Here is an 8,111-nt window from a genome sequence, read left to right on the forward strand (position 1 = left end):
GGAAAATCATTGTATTTTCAAAAACTTTTTAGAAAAGTGGTACTGTTTTACATTTTGGCAAATCTCTTTAACATTTGACTTAGTAGAACACAGCTGAATTCTCATATCTGTTTATGCATTCAATCCATTGTCATCAACGCATCACATAACTTTTAGAAAATGCTACCTTTCTGAGAGAATGAGGGATAAAAGGCAAATAATATCTTAATACTATTACGAAAATAATTTTGACCTCACAGAACCCCTGAAAGGGTCTTAGCGTCTCCCAGGGGTCTTCAAACCAACTTTGAGAACCATTGCTCTAAACAAAACTGCAATAAACGATGGTCATTGAATAGCTTTATTTTTGAATGAAACATAAATCAAAGCAATAGACCAAGAAAAAAGTTTGTAGTTATTAACATGAAAGTGTCTATGATCTACTCTTGATATTTCCACTGCTTTAGGCCATCTCAACCTGTAAGGAGTTCTGGCCTCCTGCTGGGACATCCTTAAATTGACATCTGGGATGGTCTGCCCCTGTTTCTGGATAATAATTTTAAAAAGAGAAATAGCCCATCTAGAAGCCCTAACACCAAAAACAGGTTGGCTGTAATTTTATTTTGAAACAGCTACCTGATATTCTATATATTGCCAAATATCACAAGGCCACAGAGTTTATTAGCAAAAGCTACAATGTTGGGGGGCGGGGGAAGCACATAATATTTGGAAAGAGTAATAACAAAGATTGAATTTTCATGTGCAGCGAACGCCTGCTCTCCTTTTAAAGCCTGCCTAAGAAGTCAAAGGATAGGAGAAATGTGAACTTTTGAAAAAGAATTGCCTTTTTTCACTTCCGTAAAGCAACCGTATCTTATGCCCAAATCACTCATGTTAATGAGATTCTTTCAGTCCCAGAAGAGCTGCACAGGGACACATGATGATCTCAGGTGGTGTGTCCCTCTTGCAAAAACAGCTGGCATTGATGAACATTTCTGCCTATGATCTCTGCTTATGACCAATTCCAGGCAGACAGTTCTACCCAATGTGCCCACTTCTAGGAAAGGTGCTCCAGCTTGGGATGTGCACTGCAGACAGCAGCTCAGTGCACGGCCACCAGAACAATGCCTAGGGCACATAAACCTGACTTCTGTCACGTGAGAGACAATAGAGCAGGCCTACTGGCCAAAAGCATGAATTCTGAAGTCCAAGAAACCTGTGTGCTGATCCCAACCAGCCACAAAATAATCTAGACTTAGACAAATTATTTAGTATCTCTCCGCTCTTCTATTAAGTGGTATTGTTGTGAAGAATAAAATGAGCTCACCCATGCAGGGGGCTTACCCAGGTATATAGTAAGTGTCCAATACATACCAGCTATTTAAAAATGCAAATTTGATTTTGTTTCTCCCCTGTGTACCATCCTTCAGTGATTCCCCCATACCTTTCAAAATTGAGTCCAAACTCCTTTGTTTAGCTCATAAAGTCATTCACAGTCTGATTTTCTGTCACTCCCCAAGTATTCTATGCAGCTGTCACACAATGCTACTTGAGATCTTAAAATTTCATCGTGGTTTTTAGACACTAGCTTTTCTCTAGATATAGAGTCCTCTTTCTTGTTTTTACCATATAACTAATTCTTACTAGACTTACTATGGACACTATGACTACAGTCTCCTCCTCCGGGAAGTCTTCCCTGACTCCTACTCTTGAGACACTTAACCAGTGAAGTCTCAAAGTACAACTGTTAACTACAACTATAACATTCACCACGCAGTGGTGATATCTTACCACAGTATATCTGCTTCATTATCTGATGGTAAGCTCCTAGAAATGAGTAACTTTTCCTGATTTTTGTGCCAAACACCTAGCACAGCAACTGGCACGTGATAGGTACCCAATTTATGAAGGATACTCAAATGAAGTGACATAATCTATTATTGTGAATGTATAATGTATGAGGAATGGGGTGGTGATTGTGCTGATGGTGGTGATTTGATGATGGTGGTGGTGGTCATGGTAGTCGTGGCAAAAGAGCAAGGTTGGGAAAGGAGATGGAAAAAGAGCGGAGGATACACCTCAGTCCTTCTGGTCCTAAGCCTAACAAAAAGATATACCTACACCTTTTAAGGATATGGAACTTGCCACTTCATTTGCTATCTTCCCAGAGCTTATGTTATGGATTCTGTTACTTCACGTGAGTTCCTCAGAAATGATATTGGTGAACCCCATGAACAAGTTTAGCTTCCTGGAGTTTCAGTGATGAGATTGTAGCAATTATGTGCTTCAGCCACTAGATGGCAGTGAGAATTTAGTCCGTCTTTTTGCATAATTAACCAGATCCCTTCTGGAACCTTAATTCTTTTTGTGCCTGCAGCCAATTCCTCTGTCCCAGGTACCCTGTCCAATTCCTCTGTCCCAGATACCCTGGCCCCTAGCCTCCTGTACGAGCTCCTTGGTTCCTGGGATGCCTGTAACTTCCATTCTTTGCTATTCATGTAGCACTTTATCTATTTGTGTCTATCTCTTCATCAGATAGAAACATATCAGCACAAGACCTGAACCACACCGATTCAATATCTGTCCTCCTCTTTTGGATTCTATGGAACTTCAAACCTCTACAGTCCCTCCATCTTAATAAGACCATCTTTGGATCATGCATCCTTCTTTAGCTATTGCTCTGCACTCTGTTCCCTTATTCAGATCTCTTTTCTGAGCCTGACCTGTGTATCCCAGCTGTCTACTTGACTGAACAGGCATCTTAAACTTTACTCGTCCCAAACTGGATTTAACCCAAAAAGTCTTCCCTTTCAGTGTTCTACATCTCAGCAAATGGAATCCCCATCCACTCTTTACTCCAACCAGAAATATGGCTTCATCCTTGATACTTCTTTCTCTTCTACCCCTCCCACATACAATTCATTACCAAGTCCTGTCAATTTGGTTTCTTAAATATGGGTAGAATCATTCATGCTTCTCCATGTCCAATGTCACCATCCTAATCCAAGCCACATCACTCTTACCTAGGCTGTAGCAATTGCCTCTCCCTTCCCTGTTTCTACTCTTGAACTTCTCCCATCAATTATCTACTCAGCAGTCAGAAGGACATTTTAAAAGTGCAAATATGCCCATGACACTGCTTTGCTTTACACCTCACTGGCCACCTATCGCTTGTAGGTAAAGTTCAGAGTTCTTACTGTACCTACAAGATTTTGTGTGGTCTGGCTTCTACCTACCTCTTTATCTCATTCCTCCCTCTTTCTCTCCAGTATTCTTCCTTTCCTACAATGACATCGAGTTCCTGCACATTCAGACCTTCAAACATTCCATTTCTTCCTCCTGGTCCACTCCACCCTCCACAGTTAGGCCTGGCTAACTTCTATCAGCCTTTAAGGCTCAGTTTCAATGTCTGTTTCCCAGAGAGGTCTTCCCTGTCCTGGCAGTGCCATTTCTCTCCTTTCCACCCCTTCCAGGTTAAATAAGGTCTTTCTATTATAAACCAAGGTATCTTGTGCTTTCCCTTTATAATAGTTAATACAATTATAATTGTAATAATATTTTCATTATGTGTTTAATAGTTGATGCTCTTATTAGACTATCTTGCTTACCTTAGATTATCTTAGCACCTGGCATATTAATAATTCTCTCTGTCCTTAGACTATCTTATTGTTCCCAGATTATCTATGTATTAGTTTGCTAGGACTGTTATAACAAAGTAAGACATACTCGGTAACTTAAACAACACTACCTTGTTAAACATGTGGGTAATATTGACAGGTCCGGAGGATAGATACCCAAAATAAAGTTGTCAGCAGGGTTGGCTCCTTCTGAGGGCTGCAAAGGAAGGGTCTGTTCCAAGCATCTCTCCTTGGCTTATAGATGACCATCTTTTCCTTATGTCTCTTCACGTTGTCTTCTCTCTCTACATATATCTTTATCCAAATTTCCACTTTTTATAAGGACACCAGTCATATTGGATGAGGGCTCACTCTAATGATCTCACTATGTAACTTGATAATCTCTGTAATGACCCTGTCTCCACATAAGGTCACATTCCAAGGTACTGGGGGTTAGGACTTCAAATACAAATTGAGAAGGAACACAATTCAACCCATAGCTAACCTATTTAATAATTGTAGAAATATACAAGACATTCATGTACATCAGACTCTAAGATATTAAACAGTCCTAATTAATGATGACACAGACTTAAGAAACAATCTTGCTATTCCCTTAGGATTCTGACATCATAGGACAGCCTCTGGCACTGTAGCTCATCCAGGACTTCAGGAAACTGGGCTCTCGCTTATCTCTAGAACCTCATAGCTGTTCTGGTTCACAGCTGCATTAGCCTTGATTGATGTGTGTGTGTGTGTGTGTGTGTGTGTGTGTGTGTGTGTGTACTACAGCCTATCCCTATTATGCAGGACAGGGCAAATTATTCCACGTTGAGAGGGAGACCAAGCCCTGCACGGAGAAAAGAAGAGGGTCCTTTGGCAGAGAGTGTAGAAAGAATTCAACACATACGCCAAAGTTAGAGTCAAAAGGAAAGTTTATTAGAAAAGGAATAACACTCCACAGACAGAGTGTGGTCTCCTCTCAGAAGCAGAGAGTGAGAGAGACCCTGAGTGTTCAGGGAATTCAGCTTATATATCATTCTTTAGTTCCCATCTCCTTTGATATGGACATACAGTGAGGAAAGGGAAGAGGAAGAGTATGTAGCGTGAAAGCCCTGATGGCAGCTCCCAGCCTTTAATCCATAGGTCCCCCAAGGTATTACCCATAGGGAATGAATGATTTTGTGTAGGACAGCCACTTAAAGACTGTCCTTCCTGTTTCTCCTTCCACGGGTGTGGGGAAATAGGTTGTTAGCAATCCCAGTAGAATCTTCCTTTGTCTTAAAGGTGTCCTCATGGCCTGGCTGCAGGACTGATCAGATCTGAATGTAGTATGATTAACATTTTCATTCTCTTGCCTCTTCCCTACATTACCTAGAATTCCATTTGGTCCTGTTCTTAGTTGTTTTCGTTTATTTGCTTGGCAAAGATACTGAACGTTTTCCATAATACCATTCACTGACTGAGGGCACAGCAGTATGATATTTCTCTGACTTTCTCATTAGCATATGGAGTCCCTCTGAAAGTCATAAGAAGGTCAGCTTTACAGAACCTGCCATAATTTTGCTGGCTACTGTGATCAACAAAATGGCAGCTTAGAGTGGTCGTTTTCCTTTCCTTCCTCAAGAACTAGATACATGCTTGTGGAAATGCTATGGGTGAAACCCTGTACTACCTCATTAAACATATGGTTAATCTTGACATTTTATACACTGAAAAACCAATCCTGTTTATACCTCAAGGAAATGAAAGAGCCATCCTTGTAAGTCAGAGAGGGGATTTCCCCAGGAGAGTCCTTGGAAATCAGCCAGCATGCCACAGCCACAGCTTGGATGGAATACTAACTAAAATGACATCTTTGTCTCAGCAGGCTGCTCTTGTGCCTGGTAGACTGGGCTGCCACAACCAATAGAGGAAAAAGAAATTAGCACATCAGCAGTGTCTCTTTAAGATCCTCAGCCTCCATAGGAATTATATCTCTTTATCCCTCTGTGTCTGCACAGTCACAGTTATTATCTCCAAGATCCTAGAAACTAGGCAAAGGAAAAGACAAGACTGTGACCTGTTGGCAGGGAGCAAATTGAGGGACCTCAGAAACCCTAAAGGCTTCTTACATTAAGAAGCCAGCAGCATTTGACCCCAGGCTTCATGCGTCACAAGCTGTATGAATTTGCTAGGACTGTGTACACCGCCTTCCTAAAGCTCTCTTTATGCCACTTCCCTTTTACAAGAGACCGACATTAGTATGGTGATGACTTTTTTCATAAAAGTGAAAATCCTCTGCAGTTTTCTTTTGATTAGCTAAAACAGGTACTAATATAGGTCTTTTGTAAAAGCCAAGTGGCATAAAGCGAACTTTCAAAAAACCGGTACCTGTTTGGGCTAACCAAAAGGAATCTGAAGAGGATTTTCGCTTTTATAAGAAAAGGCAGAAGCAAAAATAGCTTTCAGCACTTGTTTATAACAAGCATCTGAAGAGAACGCATACCCCACACCCCGAGCGGCAAGAGTGGTGTCGCCGCCAGGAGCATTTCCTGGGAGGTGCACTCAGCATCTCAGCATCAGGCTGCCATAGTTTTTGAACTGTGTCTGTGAGCATCTGTGCTCTAACCCGATTTAGTTTGCACATCTATCAGCAAGATGTGTTCTAAGGGATCAGAAAAGCCTAAGAGAGCTCGTAATGGTGTTACACTTAGGGTAAAACTGGACATAATTAAGCATTGTGAGGATGGTGAACAAAATAAAGATATTGTGGTTGTATTGAATTTTGGGGTCTGGAAATGCTCAAATATTTTTCCATATGTATTAATGGTAATTGTGTCTTTATCACTTTGGCATACAAAAGGTTTCATAGGAACACTCTACTTTGGGATAGTGGAGGACACCTGTATTATTGAAAACCCTCAGTTTTCCACCTGTAATTATTCTTTACTCTCACACTACTACCACATTCACAACATTTCTCTTCTGACACTTCTGGTCACCAAATGTACTGGGGGTTTTCCCCACACCAAGCAATTTTCTACATCACCAGCTGGGTGTCCTATAATGTAACTCAATTCTTACACTATCTACTTGGAGAGAGCATTAGATTCCACAGGTTAAGGACTCAGTCTCACAAGACTGCTCCCACTTCACTTCAGATGCTAGTCACAAGAAGTAGGTCTTCAGGTTACCCACAGCTTCTGTCCAACATGGCTGCAAATTAGCAGTTCCTGTGACCCCCTTCTGAGGTTCAATTAACTTTCTAGAATGGCTCACAGAACTCAGAGAAATACTTGTGTTTACCAGTTCATTGAAAGATACACTAAAAGATACAAATGAAGAAATATATCGGGTGAGGTCTGGGAGGGTCCAGAATGCAGGAGCTTCTGTCCCTGGTACATGGATATGTTCACCAACCTAGAAGCTCTCCAAACGCCATACTCTTGAAATTTTTAAGAAGGCCTCATCATGTGGGCATGATTGACTGAATGGATTAACTCCATTTTCAGTCCTTTTCCCTTCTCAAGAGAATGGGAGAGGAGACTGAAAATCCAAGGTTCTAATTATGGCATGTTCTTTCTGATGACCAGCACTCATCCAGGAACCATTCAGCAGCCCACCCAGAGTAGCCTCATTAAAACAAACGACACTCTTATCACCCAGAAAATTACAAAGATTTCAGTAGCCCTATTTCAGGAATCAAGATCAAAGACCAAACAGTAGAACAAAAAATGTTATTTGCGCTCTTATCCCTTAGGCATGGGAGAGGGCTCCAGGGTGGTTAGAAGGCTGCCTAGTCTTTGGTTGCAGGGAGAGGGTCAGGCACAAGGCCAGCACCGGGGGGTTGCAGAGGGGCCTCTCAAAAGCCTCTGGGCTCCAAAGGCTCCTAGTCAAGCTTGAGGGTGAGCCTTTCGAAGACATACTGGCCCAGCCCAGCCTGGGGACCAGCCAGCCTGCGGAGGTTAGTCAGGTGGTTGCCTATCTTCTTGATGAGTTTCCCCTCCTCATCTAGGAAGTGGCACTCAGGGAAGTCACAGAGATGGAGCCTGCATGGGCAGAACCCAGGGCACGCAGGTCCAAAAGGGCCTGGTTCAGGTTCTTCTCCATGACCATGGCGGCTTCCATGGCATCCTGAGTTTTATCCCACTCATCTTAGGAAGGCTTCTGCAAGTCCTGGAAGAGGGTGCAGCCACCATGCTGGTTTTGCATCTTCAAGAGATGCTCTGCGCCCTCTCATTTCTCCTCAGCCAGTTCGCAGAAATGGCCTACACCTTCCAGAGCCACATCATAGAAGTTGAAATAGAAACCCAGAGAGAGGTAGGTGTAGAAGGCCCACAGATGCAGGTCGACCAAGCGGTTGATGGGGTCCTCCACCTCGGTGGAATAATTCTGACAGATTTGAGAACTCATGGTTGTTCAGCAATAAGGAATTAAGCTCAAAACACGGTGTTAGCTGGTCTCAGGGGCCAAGGACGGCTGAGAAAGTTCCAAAGGTTGAAAGAGGTTGGTAGGTGGTCAGAGGCTGGAAGA

The 8,111-nt window shown here is 42.4% G+C and overlaps 1 pseudogene; it reads right to left on the reverse strand.

The window, feature by feature from the left end:
- Positions 1–7,467: 7,467 nt before the first annotated feature.
- On the reverse strand, positions 7,468–7,991 carry LOC102897567 (annotated as a pseudogene).
- Positions 7,992–8,111: the final 120 nt, after the last annotated feature.

This window comes from Pteropus alecto, unplaced genomic scaffold, assembly GCF_000325575.1.
Source record: "Pteropus alecto unplaced genomic scaffold, ASM32557v1 scaffold461, whole genome shotgun sequence".
Taxonomy (NCBI): domain Eukaryota; kingdom Metazoa; phylum Chordata; class Mammalia; order Chiroptera; family Pteropodidae; genus Pteropus; species Pteropus alecto.